This window comes from Rana temporaria, chromosome 2, assembly GCF_905171775.1.
Source record: "Rana temporaria chromosome 2, aRanTem1.1, whole genome shotgun sequence".
NCBI lineage: Eukaryota > Metazoa > Chordata > Amphibia > Anura > Ranidae > Rana > Rana temporaria.
In genome coordinates this window covers 514,093,004-514,114,001 of record NC_053490.1, presented here as the reverse complement: position 1 = coordinate 514,114,001, position 20,998 = coordinate 514,093,004, and the positions used below count along the sequence as shown (strand labels likewise).

Genomic DNA, 20,998 nt, shown 5'->3' with positions numbered 1-20,998 from the left:
GAAAACGGACAGTTTCATCAGTACAAACCGACCGTGTGTGGGCCCCATCAGTCCGTTATCCTTCGGTCGCATAATTTAGAACTTACTTTAAAATTGAACCAATGGACGCCTAACCGATCGGTCAAAACCAACGGTTAGTATGCAAAAGCATCAGTTCAAAACCCGCGCATGCTCAGAATTAAGTCGACGAATGCTTGGAAGCATTGAACTTCATTTTTCTCAGCACGTCGTTGTGTTTTACGTCACCGCGTTCTGACACAATCGTTTTTTTAACTGATGGTGTGTAGGCACATCAGACCATCAGTCTGCTTCGTCGGTGAACCAATGAAAATGGTCCTTCGGACCGTTCTCATCGGATGGACTGATCGTGTGTACAGGGCCTTATACACACATGTGGCCTGGTATGGTTCGGGGGGGGGGGGGGCGCTCATTCCTGCCAGGTTGTGTGCTCAGATAAGGGTCTTGTATGGAATTTTGAGGGGAACCCCACTCCATTTTTTTTTTCAATTTTGGCGTGGAGTTCCCCATAAAATCCATATCAGACCTGAAGGGCCTGGTGATGGAATTTGGGGGGACCGCCACGCATTTATTTATTTATTTTTTCAATGACTTTTAATGACTTGTATCTGTATTGCCAGGACCCGACAATTCATTATAGCCATGAGTAGTTTTGAATGAAATTTTTCCTTTAGAAATGTAATTTTGTGTGGAGACTGTTATAAACATGGGAAACATGCGCTACTTTACAGGCATACTATATACCCCCCCCCCCCGGTATAAAATTTAAAGGAATATTTCACTTTTATTGTTTCACTTTAAGCATTATTAAAATCACTGCTCCCAAAAAAACTTCAGTTTTTGAAACTTTTTTTTTTGCATTGATACATGTCCCCTGGGGCAGGACCCGGTCCCCAAACCCTTTTTATGACAACAACTTGCATATTAACCTTTAAAATTAGCACTTTAGATTTCTCCCATAAAGGGTGTTTCGCGGCTTTTCGAATTTGCCGCAAACACCCCAAATTGTTTGATGTTCGGCGAACGGGTGAACAGCCAATGTTCGAGTCATAAAGCTCATCCCTAGTTCTTTGGGTACTTTGTCCGAGGGTTGAATGTTCTTGGGGTATTTTGTTTTATGATTGAATGTTCTTAGGGCATATTTTCTATTTACTTTTAGCCCCCATTCACAATTAAGCGATTTTCTGCTTGTTTCCTCTAACTGCGGCAGAATCACATTCTTTCAAATTATGCATATTTACACTTATATGTTCAGTCGCCTTATGCTCGAAAAAAAGTACATGAGCTTTTTTTATTGTGTACTCCTGTAAACACGTGATGTGTTTTTGTGCTTGTTTTTATACCTGAAGAATTTGTCTCCTCCTATAAAACTGCCCTCCTCCCATTCCACAGGCAGGGGAAAAAAAACTACTGATGCTTGATATACACCTATAATACACCTGAAAAACACTCTTCAAAATAACATGGAATACGCTGTGGTTACTATTTGCTCAGGTGTAAATGCAGCCTTTGGATCAAAAGTTTTTACGGTATTTTTTCTTAGGATCAAATATTCTTTGTGCTTTTTTTCCTCTGATCAAATGTTTTATGGTATTTTCTCTTAGGCCTCATACACACGACCGAGTTTCTCGGCAAAAACCAGCAAGAAACTTGCTGGGAGATATTTTTTTGCCGAGGAAACCGGTCGTGTGTACATTTTCGTCGAGGAAACTGTCGAGAAACGCGACGAGCCAAAAAGAAAGCATGTTCTCTATTTCCTTGACGGGAATGGAGAAAATTGGCTTGTCAAGTTTCTCAACGGCTTCACAAGGAACTCGACGAGCAAAACGATGTGTTTCGCCTGTCGAGTTTCTCGGTCGTGTGTACAAGGCCTTAGGGTTGAAGGTTCTTAAGGTACTTTGAGGGTTGAATGTTTTTAGGGTATCTTCTCTTAGGATCAAATGTTCTTATGGTACTTTTTCTTAGGATTGAATGTTTTTAGGGTATCTTCTCTTAGAAACAAATGTTCTTATGATAATTTTTCTTTGAAATGAATGTTCATATGGTATTTTCTCTTAGGGTTGAAGGTCCTTAGGGTACTTTGTCTGAGGGTTGAATGTTTTTAGGGCATCTTCTCTTAGGAGCAAATGTTCTTATGGAACTTTTTCTGAAGGTTGAATGGTTTTAGGGTATCTTCTCTAAGAAACAAATGTTCTTATGGTACTTTTTCTTAGGATTGAATGTTCTTACAAAAATATATAGTGAAATTCACGGCCTTCTCTCACTATCTCAACGCTATGGATTAAATGGATAATTTAAAACAGATTATAAATAACTAAATGTTACCATTTGTGATTCAAGTAAATCAGTAAGCAGCCGCTTAAAATACATACAAACATAAAGCAAAATTACCGGGAGTAAATCTACAACAAGAGAGTATATATGGGATACACCATATCCCATAAATACTTCAACTGGACTCTGAAACATTCCTTTCTCTCCAGAACTATTTGTCTAATGGACTTTCATAGGAAAGAGGGGTCACATTTTGAATAGTGACAACTAGCGTTGCTTTAGTGAACAAAAAGACTCTCTTGTTGAAGATTTACTAATTTTGCTTTATGATTGAATGTTCTTAGGCTGGATTCACACCTATGCATTTTTAGGGCTTTTTGCATTTTGCAGATTTGCACTACAGAACGTGTTCCATAGGAAACCATGTTAAATGGACTGTAATGCAAATCTGCAAAATGGAAAAAGCACTAAAACTGGTCGCATTCAAGCTGTCAGTCGGTGACCCCAAAGAACATACTTGGAGGATTTGCTCTACCGTCCTAACTTCTAAGCACTAGGCCTGTGGCAGAGGCCTCATCTGAACGTTCAAATCTAATTCAGAGCCAAGTCTGTGGCAGAGACTTGTTTTCCTTTCCCAGAAGCTTTAAGTGGCGCTCTGGCTGCCAGGCCTGTGAGAGAGGTCTGTCCAGAGGCACTTCACCCACTCCGGCTGGAGTGGCGACGCGTGTAAATACCATTGCTAAAGGCAGGACTGCCTTTATTATCCATAGCCTGATACTGTGAAGTTGCTCTTCCTTCACCCACCTATCCTGTCTACCTCAAGTTACATGTTGGTCGTGTTGGACTGGAAAAATAAAGCATCTGAAAAACGTCAACTAACGGTCCTGGACACTCTGTTATTTCTCTCAGAACTACCATCACCCCTAGACACAGTAAGAGGTAACTTAAACACGCCAATCCCAAATCTAACCAGCAGGTCCTTCTGGGGTAGCGCTACAGTACTTTTTATTTTTTTCAAATGTTTTATTTAAACCACAGGAGGCAGTTCCAAGGCATTACACCGACAGTGTATAAGATACAATACATTTAAATAAATTGCATATGACCTTCTCTAAACCATAAAACCAACTCAAAATATCCGTAACACCACCAGAATGCATTTCAGTTGAGAATAGCATGTTATTTTAATGTCTAGGAAATTAACCACTAAGCATGTAATAAGGAGCTGCCTGCGTCCTTTTCCGTTTACACAGTAAGAAAAGATTAAAGAAGAGAAAATAGAAAAGATTGGAAGAGACCAGAAGCACAGAGGGGGGGTGGGGGGTTATAGTTGTATGTGAATCCTGGGGTAGTGAAGAGGAACAACCAAGACAGTTAGCCTAGTTTATGGTGTTTATGACCCAAACATAACTATCCCTTCATCAGAGAGGACAAGATATTTTATAGCCGCCAAAGCTTGGAGTATTTTTCGTGTTTGTGCTTTGCTGAAAGTATTAGATTCTCCATCTTATTTATTTCTTCTACTTTGTGTAGCCAACAGCTGATAGTTGGAGGCTGCAGATTTTTCCAGTTAAGGGGGATGCAAGGCTTGGCAGCGTTTAGCAGGTGGCAGATAATTGACTTTTTATAAGTTTTTGCTGGGATAGACGTAGCAAGTATCAAGAAAAAGGCGGGATCGTCAAGAATCTCAAGATCAGTAAATCTTTGAATAATATTCCGAACTTCCTTCCAAAAATGTGTTATCTTTGGGCATGTCCAGAAGATGAGCAACATCCTTCATTCCTCCTTCTGACACCTCCAACAATGGTTGTCTATGTTGGGGAAAAATAGGTGTACGATACCACCTCCTCAGGATTTTGAAATTTGTTTCCTTAATTTTGGTACTGATGGACGATTTTAACGAGAATCGGATAATAGTTCGTTGTTGGCCTAGTGTGAATGTGCGGTTCAGTTCTGCTTCCCACTTCATCATAACTGGCAGGCATGGCTGTGCCTGAGGGGTGATCAATAGGCTGTACATTTTCGAGAGCACTTGCGGTAGAGTTTCGTGATCTGAGCAATATTCCTCAAGGGTGGTTAGGTGTCAACCAAATCTTTGTAGATTTGGTAAGGACTGGAGAAAATGGTGGAGTTGCAAAGCACTCCAGAATGTCAGACAGAAGGGGCCTGTGGTCTCCATTAATAGCGCAATGGAGGGCCATTGTCCCACAGTCAGAATGGTACTTGTTTTAGGGTTGAATGTCCTTATAGTATTTTCTCTTAAGATTGAATGTTCTTAAGGTACCTTTTCTTAGGATTGAAGGTTCTTAGGGTACTTTGTCTGAGGGTTGAATGTTCTTCGGGTATCTTCTCTTAGGATCAAATGTGCTTTTGGTGCTTTTTCTGAGAACAATGAACTGGCGAACCCTACATTCTGAGCATAATGCACTGGTGAACCCTACATTCTGAGTGCAACACTCTCCTTAACCCTGCATTCTGAGTCAGAATGCAGGGTTAAGGAGTGTGTTGCACTCAGAATGCAGGTGTCAGGTCACCTGTGGCCAGGTGACAAGTGCACACTGTTGGGGTCAGGGATGCACCACAGGGTAGTGAACCCTATAGCCGACTGCTGCAATTAGAAAGGAAGCGTGAGCCCAAGATTCCCCAGGGCGCGGAGTCTAAGACCCAGCTTTGTGTTCATCAGAGCCTCTAGTGGTGAGGATGGCCTTTGCTGCAGCTGGATCAAGGTCGCGACCCCTGGGATCCCCTAGGTCACACTCCGCAGGGAGAGAGGGGAAGCAGCAACCAGGACAAGTGATAGTGATGGGTAAGCCGAGGTCAGGGCAACAGGCAGACAAGGGTAACCGAGGGACAGGCAAAAGTTCAGGGACGAGCCAAAAACGGTACACAGGAAGGTAAACGTAGCACACTGCCGCTCTCTACATTGCAGATAGAGAAAGGAGCTGTGTGTTAGTGGGTGTCCCGGCTCTCCTGCTCGCCCCCTCCCCCCTCAAGGGAGGAGGCGAGCACGACACTCCACACCAGGGAGAAAGCCTTGCATTACTGTGTGGAGTTACAGACAGAAGAACAGGAAGTGAGGATTTCTCAGAAGAAATAAGGACATTTAAAAGCAAAATGGAAGGATGAGGTAAGTGAAGGAGGACTGCACTAAGGTAAAGGAAGCTATTTAGGGGGACATTTTTTTACCTTTACAACCCCTTTAAGCCTTGAAATGCCCTTGTGTTAAGGGTGTGTATCCACCACACCTCACGTTGTAGTGAGGCGTATCTCCTCCTCTCAAAGGTTTGGTAATCTGTTTAATGAGGGAAAAAAAGAGAAATTGTCATGCATTTCAACGCAAGTGTTTCGAAATGTTGGATATATTTTTTGCATTTATGTTGTTATTATCATTAAAATGTTCTGTTTCTCAAATTTTTAAGGAGTGAATAGTACATTGAACGTACTGGACATTGCATGTGCTACATTCAATGACATATACAGCAGATTTAGAAGTGGAGTTAATGTCTACTCATTTTTTATGCTTTGTCATTTGAAAAGGAAGTGACAGATGTGCTATTGTTATGCCCCTACACTATTTGCATGTGTTATATCTGCACATATAGGAAACCACAATTGACAACCAAGTAGGTGTTTTAGAAAGATCTGAGGAGCAAAACAAACTAGGGGACAACATATTGCCAAGCATGGGTGCCCTTCTGCTTGAGAAATGACATCCACATTTAAGAATACTTTGCAAATCTTTATCTGCATATAGGATGAGAAGAATTCGTTTAACCACTTCAGCCCCAGAAGATTTGGCTGCTCAATGACCAGGGCCATTTTTTGCGATACAGCACTGCGTCGCTTTAACTGACAATTGCGTGGTCAAGCGACGCTGTACCCAAACAAAAATTGACGTCCTTTTTTCCCCACAAATAGAGCTTTCTTTTGGTGGTATTTGATCACCTCTGCAGTTCTAATTTTTTGCGCTATAAACAAAAAAAGAGCAGCAATTTTGAAAAAAACACAATGGGGGTTATTTACTAAAGGCAACTCCACATTGCACTAGAAGTACAAACTACAAGTGCAAAGTGCACTTTAAATTGCACTGAAAGTGCACTTGGAAGTGCAGTCGCTGATCCGAGGGGGTCATGCAAGGGAACTAAAAAACAGCATTTTAGCTGGCACATGATTGGATTATTAAATCAGCAGAGCTTCCCCTCATTTCAGATCTACCCCTCAGATTTACAGCGACTGCACTTCCAAGTGCACTTTCATTGCAATTTAAAGTGCACTTTGCACTTTTAGTGCAAAGTGGATTTGCCTTTAGTAAATAACCCCCAATGTCTTTTACTTTTTGCTATAATAAATATCCCTTTGTAAAAAAAAAACAAATGTAGGGCCCCCTTGCTTTCAGCATGGGCACTACGCCAAAGTCAGTGGGGAATGGGAGAGTTACGTTGCTCCCATTCATGATTTGTTCAAATTCCGGGACCTCTGTCATTCCAGAATTATCCACTGGGTCAGTCTGTGGTCCAGGGATGCAGTGCCATTCCTGGCCGGCAGTTGGCGCTAGAGGGGTTCTGGCAGAGCAAGCTTTCCCAGCAGCCAATTAGAGGAGCTTTTCCCTCGCAGGGCATGCTGGGGGAGAGTATATCTGGGACAGGTGTCATGTGTTCCAAAAACTTTGCGGGGTCCCGTTCCAGGTGCGGTACCCACCTTCAGGGTACGCGCATCCATGGACCCCGCCAGCGCAGCCCACCTGGCCAAAGCTCGAGACTGCATTGACCCTCATCCTGAGGAGAAAGGGGACTCCAGTGCTTCGCTGGGTTCCAGAATCTATTGAGAGAATCCCAGTCTGGGATCGGGTGTCCGGACCGCTGACAGGTATGATTCCTGTCATCCGGGGGCCTGTTTAGGAAAAAGTCTGCTGGGAGGAGATGCTCTTTATTCACCTAAGTCCTTTATTGAAATTGGCCTGTAGCAGGGGCCCTAGAGCTGGGTCTGTGAGACAGACCTGTTCCTCCCAGACAGGGCTGGACTGGGACAGAAATTTGGCCCTGGACTTCATCCAGACTGGCCCACATTGACAGGTCTCTCCCATGGCGGCCGGACAATTCCCGCACCCTGCCGGCCACCCAAGCCCCCCCTCTCCACCTTCACTAGCCACTAGCCGTTCTACTTTATTAGAGTAGAACGGCTGGTACTGGTACTCTTATAGACAGTACCAGTGGGGATACTAGACATTATTTCACCCGGGGCAAAGAATCAGTTCGGTGCCCCCCCCTTATGGGACAAGATTAGGCAGAAGTGAGAAACTCCCAGGCCAGGCAGGGATGGGGGGGTGGCTGGCTGAGTGTGCTGGCGAGGGGTTGGCTGGCTGAGTGTGCTGGCGTTTTTTTTTGTCTGAGTCTGCTGGCGGGGGGGGGGGGGTGTCTGTCTGAGTCTGCTGGCGCCCATACAGTAAGTGACGGAACGGAGCCAGGAGCGCTCCGCTGGTGAAGGTGGCAGTGAATGACATTATTGAGCTGGACTGGTGGGCACTGATAAACTGTACTTGACTGGTGGGCACTGATGAACTGTACTGGACTGGTGGGCACTGATGAGCTGTACTGTACTGGTGGGCACTGATGAGCTGTACTGGTGGTCACTGATGAGCTATACTAGTGGGCACTGATGAGCTATACTGGTGGGCACTGATGAGATGGGACTGATGTGATGCACTGGTTGGCACTGATGTGATGCACTGGTGGGCACTAATGGGCACTGATGAGGTGGCACTGATGGACACTGATAGGCTGCACTGGTGGGCACTAATGAGGTGGCACTGACAGGCTCCTCTGGTGGGCACTGATAAAGTGGCACTAATGGGCTGCACTGGTGGGTACTGATGAGGTTGCACTGACAGGCTGCACTGGTGAGCACTAATGGATACTGATAGGCGGCACTGATGTGGCACTGCCAGGCTACACTGATGGACACTGACCAGCTGAACTGGTGGGCACTAATGAGGTGGCACTGATGGACATTAATAGGCTGCACCCCCACCTCTCCACCCCAAACAATAACCTCCTCCCCACCTCTCCACCCTAGATTTTCTGAGATGAAGGAAAAAGAAACAAATCGGCCTAAAATATCGGCCGCAAAAATCGGCAACATATATCGGCCATCGGCCACCCCGATTTCTAAATATCGGCATCGGCCAGAGAAAAACCCATATCGGTCGACCTCTAGTACATACCTACCTACTGTATATGGCTGCAGCATTGATTCAATGCATCTGTCTCCCGCCAGTTCTAAGACCGAGAACTGAGCGATCAACATGACTGCTGATCGCACAGTTCTGGGGCTCGCTCAGGGGAAAGAGTGGTGACTGTCAATCACCATTTCTTTTCTCTGCCCCTTCAGCGGTCACTGGCTGTGGAGGCGGCTGTCTCAGGTTCCAGCGGTGCACCGAGAGGCCAAGCCTGCTGCCGGTCAGGCATCAGGGTGGATCCTGACATTATTGTCGGGATACATCCAGAGATTGGAGCAGCTCTGCAGCGTCTGTCGACAGTGGATTTTGGCCGGAGTCACAGGAGAGCAAAACTCCCGTGAACCACACGGGCAGTATAATCAAAACAGCTTTGGTCATACTTCTCTTTTAGTAACAATTGTTACATAAATAAATCAACCAAAAGTCTCTTCCTAACTCCAAAGAGTTGAAAGATAAATACATGAATGAAGGGAAATGGAAGAAGGGAAGTGCTGGGAGGTGCTCTGCCTGCCCTTGGTTTCCATGTATTATATGTGGTGCTCAGTTGCACATTTTTCATGAGTGTTTTTTATTTTATTTTAGTCCATAGTTATAAATTATTGTATTATCTTCATGCCTAAGCCTATTTCTGACATTTGTTGCTTACAAGTTAAAATCTGTATTGTTTGCTAGAAAAGTACTTAGAACCCCCAAATATTATGGCCCAGATTCTCAAAGGCGTTACGACGGCGCAACACCATTTGCGCCGTCGTAAGTCCTAATCTGGCCCCAGGTATCTATGCGACTGATTCTTAGAATCAGTTACGCATAGATACCCATTAGATCTGACAGGCGTAAGGCTCTTACGCTGTCAGATCTTAAATGCAATTTTTTTTCCCGCCGCTAGGTGTCGCCGACGTCGTTTTCCCCGTCGCTTATGTAAATTAGCAAATTACGACGATTCCCGAACGTACGCGCGCTCGACGCAGAGAATTTACAACGTTTCCGTAGCCTTTGCGATGCGTAAAGTTGCCCCTGGGTCTATGAGGCGCAGCCAATGTTAAGTATGGCCGTCGTTCCCGCGTCGAAATTTAAAAAATCGACGTCGTTTGCGTAAGACGTCCGTGATTGGCGCTGGACGCCATTTACGTTAACGTCTAAGCAAATGACGTCGGTGCGACGTCATTTAGCACAATGCACGTCGGGTAATTTACCCGACGGAGCATGCGCAGTACGCTCGGCGCGGGAACGCGCCTAATTTAAATAGTGCTCGCCCCATTTGAATTGGGCGGGCTTGCGCTGAGCGCTTTTACGATACACCGCCGCAAGTTTACAGGTAAGTGTTCTGAGAATCAGGCACTAACGCTGTAAACCTGCGGCGGTGTAACGTAAATCACATACGTTACGCTGCCCAGGAGCAATGTAATTATATGTGAATCTGGGCCATTATATATTTTTTTAGCAGAGAATCTAGAGAATAAAATAGCGAATGTTGCAATATTTTATGTCACGCGATATTTGTGCAGTGGTCTTTCAAATGCAATTTTTGGGGGAAAAAGACACTTTCATGAATTGAAAAAAAAACTAAACAGTAAAGTTAGCCCAATTATTTGTATAATGTGCAAGATGATGTTACGCCAAGTAAATAGATATGAAAAATGTCACGCTTTGAAATTGCGTACACTCGTGGAATGGCAACAAACTACAGTACTCCATAGGCGACGCTTTAAAATAATAATAACGGTTACCAGGTTAGAGTTACAGAGGAGGTCTAATGCTAGAATTATTGCTCTCACTCTGATGATCGCGGTGATACCTCACATGTGTGATTTGAACACTGTTTACATATGCGGGCGTGACTTTCGTATGCATCCTTTTATTGTTATTTTCCTTTCGACATGAAGGAAAATAACAATAAACCTGCACTTACGTGTAGCATTACCCCCAGTGGAGCTGCTGGATGTTTGGGCGGCGTATTACCTCATGGCTCCTCCCAATTCCTAGAGGTGAATAATGCATTCTATGCATTAAGGTGAAAAAAAATCAGATGATGCTGCCCCCCCGAGCCCCCGTTTTACTTACCTGACCCTAAGCTCGCCCCGTCATCCTCCTTGAGTCGAAGCCGGGCCGTTGATTGGCTGCAGTGGATGGATTGAGAGCAGCGCAGCCATTGGCTGGCGCTGCAGTCAATCACATCCAATGACGCGGCGTGCCAGAGGCGGGGCCAAGTGATACAGCGGCGGCTATGCCCACTGCTGTATTACGGGAGCGCGCCCACACAGCTACACACCATGCAAGCTCGCATGTCTGTGTGTAGTTGTTGCGGGCAAGAACCGCGACAGCCACCGACGGACCCCAAGAGGATGTTCGGGGCCACTCTGTGCAAAACGAACTGCACAGTGGAGGTAAGTATAACATGTTTGTTATTTATGTAGCGCCCCCTTACTTTCAGTATGGGCACTACACTAAAGTTAGTGGGGAATGGAAGAGTAATTTTGCTCCCATTCACAATTTGTTAAATTGCAGGGCTGCTTTCCTTTCAGAACTGTCTTGTAGGTCTGTCTGCGTTTCAGGGGTGCATTTCCACCTCTGGGCGGCAGTTGGCGCTAGAGGGGTTCTGGCAGAGTCACTTTTGCCCAGCAGCCAATTAGAGGAGTTTTTCACTCGCTGGGCATGCTGGGGAAGGGTATATCTGGAGCAGGCGCCATTGATTCTGAGTCCTTTTTTTCCGCGGGGTCCAAGTTCCAGGTGCGGCATCTACCCTCAGGGTGCACGCATCCATGGACCCCGCCACCATGGCCTACCTGGCCGGAGTTGCGCAACATGTGGAGCTTCATCCTGATGATGAGAGGGGCCCCAGCGACTTGCTGGGTCCCAACCTTTGCTAAGAAGATCCTAAGCTGAGAGCTGTGCGGTGGGGAATCGGCTCAGGGAGAACCCGGGGATCTGGTCACCACGGTACTGACAGGTTTATTACAGCTGTCAACCGGTGACCTTAACTAAAATTTACTGGGAGGATTCGCTCATTCCAATTATTGCACCCTGAATCGCTAGGCCTGTGGCAGAGGTCCAGAGTCAGGACTGTGGCAGAGGTCCAGAGTCAGGCCTGTGGCAGAGGTCCATAGTCAGGCCTGTGGCAGAGGTCCAGAGTCAGGCCTGTGGCAGAGGTCCATAGTCAGGCCTGTGGCAGAGGTCCAGAGTCAGGCCTGTGGCAGAGGTCCATAGTCAGGCCTGTGGCAGAGGTCCAGAGTCAGGACTGTGGCAGAGGTCCATAGTCAGGCCTGTGGTAGAGGTCCAGAGTCAGGCCTGTGGCAGAGGTCCAGAGTCAGGCCTGTGGTAGAGGTCCATAGTCAGGCCTGTGGTAGAGGTCCAGAGTCAGGACTGTGGCAGAGGTCCAGAGTCAGGCCTGTGGCAGAGGTCTGTTCCTCCTAGCGATCTACAAGTGACACTTCGGCTGCCAGGCTTGTAGCAGTAGTCTGTCCGGAGGCACTTTACCCACTCTGGCTAGAGTGGCGACGAACTGATCTCATTGTTACAAAGAGCAGAACTGCTCTTTTCATATCCAAGGCCTGAAACTAAAGTTGTTCTTATGCTTCATCAACCTTTCCTATCTTGTCTTATGTTGATGTTGGCTATGTTGGGCCTTGGAATAAAGCATTGAAAAAAATGCAATTGATGACTGGACCTTCGCTCATTGCCTCAACTCACTAGTATCACCCCTAAACACCCAGCAAGGTAACTCAATACGCCAATCCCACAAACAACCAGCGGCTCCTTCGGGGGTAGTGCTACATTTAAAAAAAAAAAAATTCTCCTTACAACTCCTTTAACCACTTAACAACCGCCTTACGTCTACTAACGGCGGCACTTTAAAGATGGATATCTCGGTAACGGCAGCAGCTGCTGCCACAACCGAGGTATCCATCTTTAGTGCCAACGGTCCTGTAAACGATAACGGCGGTCTCCGCGGCGGATTCACCACGAGATCGCCGTTATCGGTGGCGGGAGAGGGCCCCCCCTCCCACCGCTCTCCCGCGCCCTCCGCCGCTTACCGGAGCCGTCGGTAGCGGCGGAGGCGATCGGGTCCATTCGGCACCTGTGTGGGGATGCGACTGAGGGAAAAATCGCCCCCACCCGTCCCCATATCTCTGCTGGGCGGAAGTGACGTCAAAACGTCAGTCCCGCCCAGCTTCTTAAAGCAACATTTTTTTTTTCTGTCATTTGAAAAAATGACAGTTTAATTTTTTTTTTCTTTTTTTTGCATTTAAGCCTAAATATGAGATCTCATATTTAAGAGGACCTGTCATGCTTTTTTCTATTACAAGGGATGTTTACATTTCCTGTAATAGGAATAAAAGTGATAATTTTTTTATTTTTTTTATTTCAGTGTAAAAAATTATAAAAATAAATAAAAATAAATAAGAAAACCAAAATTTTTTTTTAAAAAACGCCCCGTCCCGACGAGCTCGTGCACAGAAGCGAACGCATACGCGAGTAGCGCCCGCATATGAAAACGGTGTTCAAACCACACAAGTGAGGTATCGCCGCGATCGTTAGAGCGAGAGCAATAATTCTAGCCCTAGACCTACTCTGTAGCTCAAAAAATGCAACCTGTAGAATTTTTTAAACGTCGCCTATCGAGATTTTTAAGGGTAAAAGTTTGACGCCATGCCACGGGCGGGCGCAATTTTTAAGCGTGTCATGTTGGGTATCGTTTTACTCGGCGGAACATTATCTTTCACAATATATAAAAAAATTGGGCAAAAATTATTGTGGTCTTATTTTTTAATTCAAAAAAATGATTTTTTCCCCAAAAAAGTGCGCTTGTAAGACCGCTGCGCAAATACGGTGTGACAAAAAGTATTGCAATGACTGCCATTTTATTCCCTAGGATGTCTGCTAAAAAAAATATATAATGTTTGGGGGTTCTGATTAATTTTCTAGCAAAAAAATTGTGATTTTTACATGAAGGAGAGAAGTGCCAAAATAGGCCCGGTTGTCAAGTGGTTAAGGATGTGGGTTAGAGAGTGTAGAATAGAGCCAGAGGGTGAACGTAGCATTTGCGAGGCAACAGGATCCAGGGGACAGTTGGTAATAAGATGGGCATTAGCAAGTAGTTTAGCAACCTCATCTATAGTGGTGGGGTTAAAAGAGGGAAGTAATGATTTTACCTGTGGGCATGAAGTGTAAAGCCTGGAGGGTATCTGAACAGTAGAGATCGCCTCGCAAATTGTATCAATATTCTGTTTAAAGTGATTGGCGATCTCCTAGGCAGTGAGTGAGTTGGTGGAGGGATGAAGTAGAGAGTTGAAGGTAGAGAAGAGTTGAGGGGGACGGGATGATAAGGTGTTAATGAGAGAGATAAAGTAGGTCTGCTTGGCAGTGAGGAGGCAGTAATTGTATTTTTGGAGGGCAGATTTATACTGACTGAAATATTTTTGGGACTTCGTCTTACGCCACATGCGCTCAAGAGCATGGCTGTGTTTTTTTGAGACTGCTAGTGTCATCTGTTTGCCAAGGTAAAATGGGACAGTGTAGTGAGGTGGGGTCAGTGTATCCAGTGAAACTGGGGAGAAGAGACGAATACAGTGTGTCCAGTGCCGGCCAAAGACATTGTGCTGCCTGGGACCAAGAATGAAATACTGCCCCCCCCCCCAATTAATCAAGCCCACCAAAAGGCCCCCACATTCATTATTTTATATCATGATGACTGGGCCAGGCAGGGGGCTGGACTCTGGGTCGCCGCGAACACCCACAGTCCAGCCCGCACATGTGTCAAATCCAGGCAAGCCCTACAGCACCAGCCGTGCTACAGCAGCGGCGCTGGGCTCCTGAGAGGCAGCGGTGCCTGCCCTTCTCACTCGGTGGCTGCTTCCCTCCAGCTGCGAGTGTTCTCACAGGCAGCAGAGCGGGCGGAATGGGCTGGCAGGGGCGTTAGAATTCTGCCCCCTAAAAGTGCCGCCTGGTTCCCATGGTACTACCCGGTCCCATCATTATTGGGCGCTGAAAAAAACGCTCCAAAAACGCCCCTCTCTATTGAAATGAATTGAAAGCGCTATAAAAACGCCTTGCCCTTTCACACTGAGGAGTTGCACTGGCGGGGCGTGGAAAAAGTCCTGCAAGCAGCATCTTTGGAGCAGCTTTTGGGAGCTAAAAAAAACGCTCCAAAAACGCCCCTCTCCATTGAAATGAATTGAAAGCGCTGTAAAAACGCCTTACCCTTTCACACTGAGGCACTGCAAACACGCCCTAAAACATTAGGGTCTTAGCAGTGCTTTACCAGCGTTTTTCGGGTGCTGGCAGTGTGAAAGGGCTCTGAAAGCACTCAGGCTTTCACATTGGGATTGCAGGTGAGGATTCGCTCGAATAATGCTCGAAAAACGCCCCATTGTGAAAGGGGCCTTAGTGATAAAGAGATCCTAGAGGGAGGTGAGTTTGTTACAAACAGAGCGGGCATTTCAAAGGGCACAGGGGAAAGGAAGTCTGGTCTTGGGAAGAAGAGAATTGGGAATTGGGAACTAGATTGTGTGCATTGCGGCTGCAGCCAGAGGGTGTAGGGCAGGGGTAGGCAATTTGTGGCACTCCAGCTGTTGCAGTCCCATCATGCCTCTGGGAGTAATTGTAACTGCAAACCTTGCAATGCCTCATGGGAAATGTAGTTCCACAACAGCTGGAGCACCACAGGTTGCCTACCCCTGGTGTAGGGTAATGGGTGCGTTGAGTACAGTTAAAGTGGAGGTTCACCCTATAAAAAATTTCTAACACTGTATCCAGCCCAGTTGTGCATATAAAATGACACTGACCTTTTTTTTTCTTTTCCGTAGATAGCGTTTAGCCGTGGAATTCACCGCGGAATTCCGGTGAATTCCACGGCTAAACGATATCTACGGAAAAAAAAAAAAAGTCAGTGTCATTTTATATGCACAACTGGGCTGGATGCAGTGTTAGAAATTTTTTATAGGGTGAACCTCCACTTTAAATATTATGCTTATGGGGTGAGGTTTTAAGGTTCATGGTTAATTAGAATCAGAGCCTACCCTCTGGATACAGCACATACATTTGCCACACTCTTTACAACTAACTATTTCAAAAGTACAGGCTCACAGATGCACATTTACAAAATCAATCCCTAAGGCCCCGTACACACGACCGAGGAACTCGACGTGCCAAACACATCGAGTTCCTCGGCGAGTTCAGTGTGGAAGCTGCCGAGGAGCTCGGCGGGCCGACTTTCCTCATTGAACAACGAGGAAATAGAGAACATGTTCTCTTTTCGGCCCGACGAGTTCCTCGACGGGTTCCTCGCTGAAAAGTGTACACACGACCGAGTTTCTCGGCAGAATCCAGCTCCGACCGAGTTTCTGGCTGATTTCTGCCGAGAAACTCGGTCGTGTGTACGGGGCCTAAGACTTGTATGTAAAGCTGAATCCAAGGTGGGCCTGGGATGGCCATGCTGGGTATTTCTGCACTGGATAGAGTGGAAGGAGCTGATTCTCCCTCCAATGAATGAACCTGGAAGCTGCATTCATAATATCACTTCCTGGTTCATAGCGTAGGGTGACGAGACATCCCCGGTTTCAGGGGACAGTCCCCGGATTGAGGACACTCTCCCCGTACCAAGTCTGTCCCCGGTTTTGTCCCCGGATTGGATTTGAACAGGGGCAAGGGCAATTTCAAAGACAGTCAGTGCAGAATTAAAAAAAAATTCTAGCTTAGGTGGGGTGTATTTTGTTCAATTATCTGTGCCCCTTTCTGATGAACATGTGCTGGTCAGAGCGGAGGGAATATTTCTTCAGTTTCGGGTGCTTCCCCATTCAGCTACGCTCTGTTCTTCTGCCTTGGCTCAAGTCCCGGCCAGCCGCCTGCCTGCTTATCTCCTTGCCTTCCCTGGTGGAGAGTAATGCAGCGTACACACGACCATTTTTAATGGTCTAGAAAAAACGTTTTTTCAACCCGATTATTGTTAAACCTGCCTTGCCCACACACGATCGTGAAAAAAATAATGCTCTAGCAAAGCGCAGTGACGTACAACACGTACGACGGCACCTTACATTTTTGCCCTGCGTCCATTGGCGGCCTTGTCCGGCGTCCGTCTGCGGCCTTGCGCGGGGTCCGTCCAGCCTTGTGGGTGTCCGTCTGCGGCTTTGGAGGTGTCCGTCTGCGGCTTCCTCGCGGGGCCCGTCCATCCGCACCTTGCCCGGGGTTGCAGCGGTGTTTGGATTTGGCGCAGAGAGGAGCCGGATTTCCTGTGTGTTCGGCTCCTCTCGAGTGGCTGCGGGCGGAGCCGAGTGCACAGTACACTCGGCTCGCTCTACGCTGCGTGGCTGCGGGCGGAGCCGAGCGTGGCCGAGCCTAGCCGAGTGCAGAGTACACTCGGCTCGGCATATTTCGGCGGCGCCCGGGAAAAGCAGTATCGGCGTATATCGCGCACCCACAATTTCCCCCTGATTTTAAGGGGAAAACAGTGTGCAGTATACGCCGATAAATACGGGATATAGTTGATCTGATCTGTGATCTGTGACCCATTGTGGAGATTTCCATTCACTTCCTGTCCCTGCCAAACAGGAAGTGAGAGAAAATCCCAGGGGATCTCTTAGGGACCCCCAGGTCACCAGAACTAGTGTCCCCATTGAAAGATGTTTTATTTATTTTCTAGGAACAGCCCAAACTTTATTTTCCTTTCACATTCAATGATAATGGTGAACAGGACAAATAGAGAGGGTGATACTGCACAGATAACAATAAAAACTTAGAATGGGTTCTAATCCCTCTCCACTCTATCCAGATCTAAAAAAAAAAAGTTTTACCTTTATTTATTCTTTAGCTAATCTTCAGGCTTAAAATGTGCAAGATAATATAAAATTGACTGTGGAAGTGAAAGGGTTAAAGGTTTATAATGCCACAGCTGTAAGTGGCAGGATTACCCGTTAACGGGTCCTTAGAATGATCTGCTGGAGTCCATCTGTCACATAAAAATGACTCTAAATTACATTGATAATCTGCTTTTAGAATTTCAACATAATTCTGTCCTACACAGACCTTGTGGTGGTTGTGGAATAGTCAGCTGACCAACGCAGAATGCATTTCGCAAGAAAGCTTTTTTATTTGTAATATTAATCTTCCTAGCCGGTGCTACCATGATAGATACAAAAAAGTGAAATTAACCACTTCAGCCCCAGGAAAAATTTGCCCCCTTCCTGACCGGGGCATTTTTTGCGATGCGGCGCTGCGTTGCTTTAACTGACAATTGCGCGGCCATGCAACGCTGTACCCACACAAAATTGATGTCCTTTTTTCCCCACAGATAGAGCTTTCTTTTGGTGGTATTTGATCACCTCTGCGGTTTTTATTTGTCTACAAACTATGGGATAGATTTATGGCACTTTTATTATTATTACTTTTTTTTACTAGTAATGGCGGCAATCTTCGATTCTTATCAGGACTGCGACATTACGGCGGACAGATCGAACACTTTTGACGCTATTTTGGGACCCGTGACATTTATACAGCGATCAGTGCTATAAATAGCCACTGATTACTGTATAAATGTCATTGGCAGGGAAAGGGTTAACACTATGGGGAGATCAAGGGGTTAATTGTGTTACCTAGAGAGTGATTCTAACAGTGGGGGGGATGGGACTGTATGGGTGAGGAGAGCGATCGTTGTTCCTAAGCATTAGGAACACAAGATCGCTCTCCTCACCCCTGACAGAACAACAATCTGTCTGTTTACATTGACAGATCTCTGTTCTCTCCTTCTCAGGAGCAATCGCGAGTAGCTGGTGGCCATTGGGGGCCGCCGGGTATGCGCACGAGCTCCCAACATCACGCTGTGGGCGTGCACCCTATACTCCTAAAAGCACCCAAATCGCTACGGCGATTTGCACAGGAATGCGATTGTGCCGCTGTCAATATAGCTTTATTTTGGTGGTATTTGATCGCCTCTGCGTTTTTTATTTTTTGCGCTATAAACAAAAAAAGAGCGACAATTTTGAAAAAATATATATTTTTTACTTTTTGATATAATAAATATCCCCAAATTAAAAAAAACAACAAATGTTTTCATCAGTTTAGGCCGATATATATTCTTGTACATATATTTGGTAAAACAAAATTGCAATAAGTGTATATTGATCGGTTTCCGCCAAAGTTATAGCGTCTGCAAACTATGGGATGGATTTTTGTCATTTTTATCATTATTATTCTTTTTACTAGTAATGGTGGTGATCTGCGATTTTTAGCAGTACTGCAACATTGCGACGGACAGATCAGAGACTTTTGCCACTTTTTTTGGGACCACTGACATTTATACAGCGATCAGTGCTATAAAAATGCACTGGCCCAGATTCAAGTAGAATCGCGCAATATTTGCGTGGGCAAAGAGCAAATTTTTTTCTCTGCGCCCACGCAAATATTGCGCTTTGCCCGCGATTCACGGAGCAGTTGCTCCGTAAATTGCGCGGGCAATATGCTAAGCAGCCGGGCGCAAGGCTGCCTAATGTAAATGATCCCGCCGGGGGCGGGAATCATTTAAATTAGGCGCGCTCCCGCGCCGAGCGAACAGCGCATGCTCCGTCGGGAAACTTTCCCGACGTGCATTGCGGCAAATGAAGTCGCAAGGACGTCATTTGCTTGTAAGTGAACGTGAATGGCGTCCAGCGCCATTCACGGTTCACTTACGTAAACGACGTGAAATTTGAACGTCGCGAGCGGGAGGCGCAGCTATACTTTAGCATTGGCTGCGCCTGCTATTAGCAGGAGCAACCTTATGCTAAAGGCGCCGTACGGAAACTCCGTACCTTGCGTACGCAGGGCCCGCGCAACTTTTGTGAATCGGTGGTAGTATGCAATTTGCATACTACACGCCGATCACAAAGGCCGCGCCCCCTAGCGGCCAACGCAAGAATGCAGCCTGGGATGTGAAGGCATAAGGAGGCTTATGTCTGTCACATCCTAGGCTGCATTCGGTGTAACAAGGTTCCTGAATCAGGAGCACTCGTTACACCGGAGCAAGTAAGCACTTGGTTGCGCGGGCGCAAGTGCTTCTTGAATCTGGGCCACTGATTACTGTATAAATGTCACTGGTAGGGAAGGGGTTAACACTAGGGAGCAATCAAGGTGTTAAATGTGTGTTCTAACTGTACGGGGATAGGATTGACTAGGAGAGGAGACATATTGTTTTTTCTACTTAGTAGGATATGGCTCTCTCCTCTCACAGCAAAAGGATTTACACACACACAAATCCCCATGCTGGCGCTCGTGCACGCGATCACGCGCATCGGGTCACCTACCGTTCAGTGGGCGCGCGAGAGCCCTCTGGTGGCCGAAAAAAGGGCACCAAGGGCACTCAAGTGCTGCTTTAGCAGTGGGTTTGGGGTCACTGTCCATGTCCTAGCTTCACACACAGGTTTTGCTCAAGAATAACCTCCATCCTAGACTCAAATCACACACACAGGGTGGTACAGGTTTTGCTCAAGAATATCCCTGTATTTAGCACCATCCATATTTCCCTCAACTCTGACCAGTTTCCCGGTCCTGACTGCTCAAAACATTCCCACAGCATGATGCTGCCACCACCATGTTTCACGGTGGGGATAGTGGGCCAGATTCACAAATGAGATACGACGGCGTTTCTCCTGATACGCCGTCGTATCTCTGTTTCTATCTATGCGGCTGATTCATAGAATCAGTTACGCATAGATATCCCTAAGATCCGACAGGTGTAATTGTTTACACTGTCGGATCTTAGGATGCAGTACCGCGGCCGCCGCTGGGGGGAGTTCGTGTCGTAAACCAGCGTCGGGTATGCAAATTAGGAGTTACGGCGGATCCACGACGGATTTTCGCGTTCACTATGTCGACGCTAGTCTAGTTTCCCGTCGAAAAGTTAGTCGTTTTTTTTGTTGCCCTAACTTTAGTCAGCAAGTGTATTGCTGTCTAAAGTATGGCCGTCGTTCCTGCGTCGAAATTCAAAATTTAACGTCGTTTGCGTAAGCCGTCCGGGAATACGGAAGTACGCTACGCGCGTCGCCGTTCAAAAAAATGACGTCACGGCGCGCAAAGCACGGCGGGAGTTAAGAAACGGAGCATGCGCAGTAGGTCTGGCGCGGGAGCGCGCCTAATTTAAATGGTACACGCCCAAAACGTGCCATTTTGTTTTTTGCTGAAAGTTATGGCTTTCTTCTGGCCACTCTGCCATAAAGCCCAACTCTATGGAGCGTACGGCTTATTGTCGTCCTATGTACAGATACTCCAGTCTCTGCTGTGGAACTCTGCAGCTCCTCCAGGGTTGCCTTAGGTCTCTGTGCTCCTCTCTGATTAATGCCCTCCTTGCCCGGTCCATGAGTTTTGGTGTGTGCCCGTCTCTTGGCAGGTTTGCTGTGCCATGCTCTTTCCATTTGGTTATGATAGATTTGATGGGGCTCCTAGGGATCATCAAAGATTTGGATATTTTTTTATAACCCTGACTTGTGCTTCTCAACAACATTGTCC

General features: G+C 46.4%; 1 protein-coding gene across 1 annotated transcript in view; it reads left to right on the top strand.

Annotated features, from left to right (window-relative positions):
• Positions 1-20,998, top strand: part of LOC120927965 (beta-1,3-galactosyltransferase 5-like) — a 73,694-nt gene that overhangs the window by 2,803 nt on the left and 49,893 nt on the right. The window lies entirely within an intron of this gene.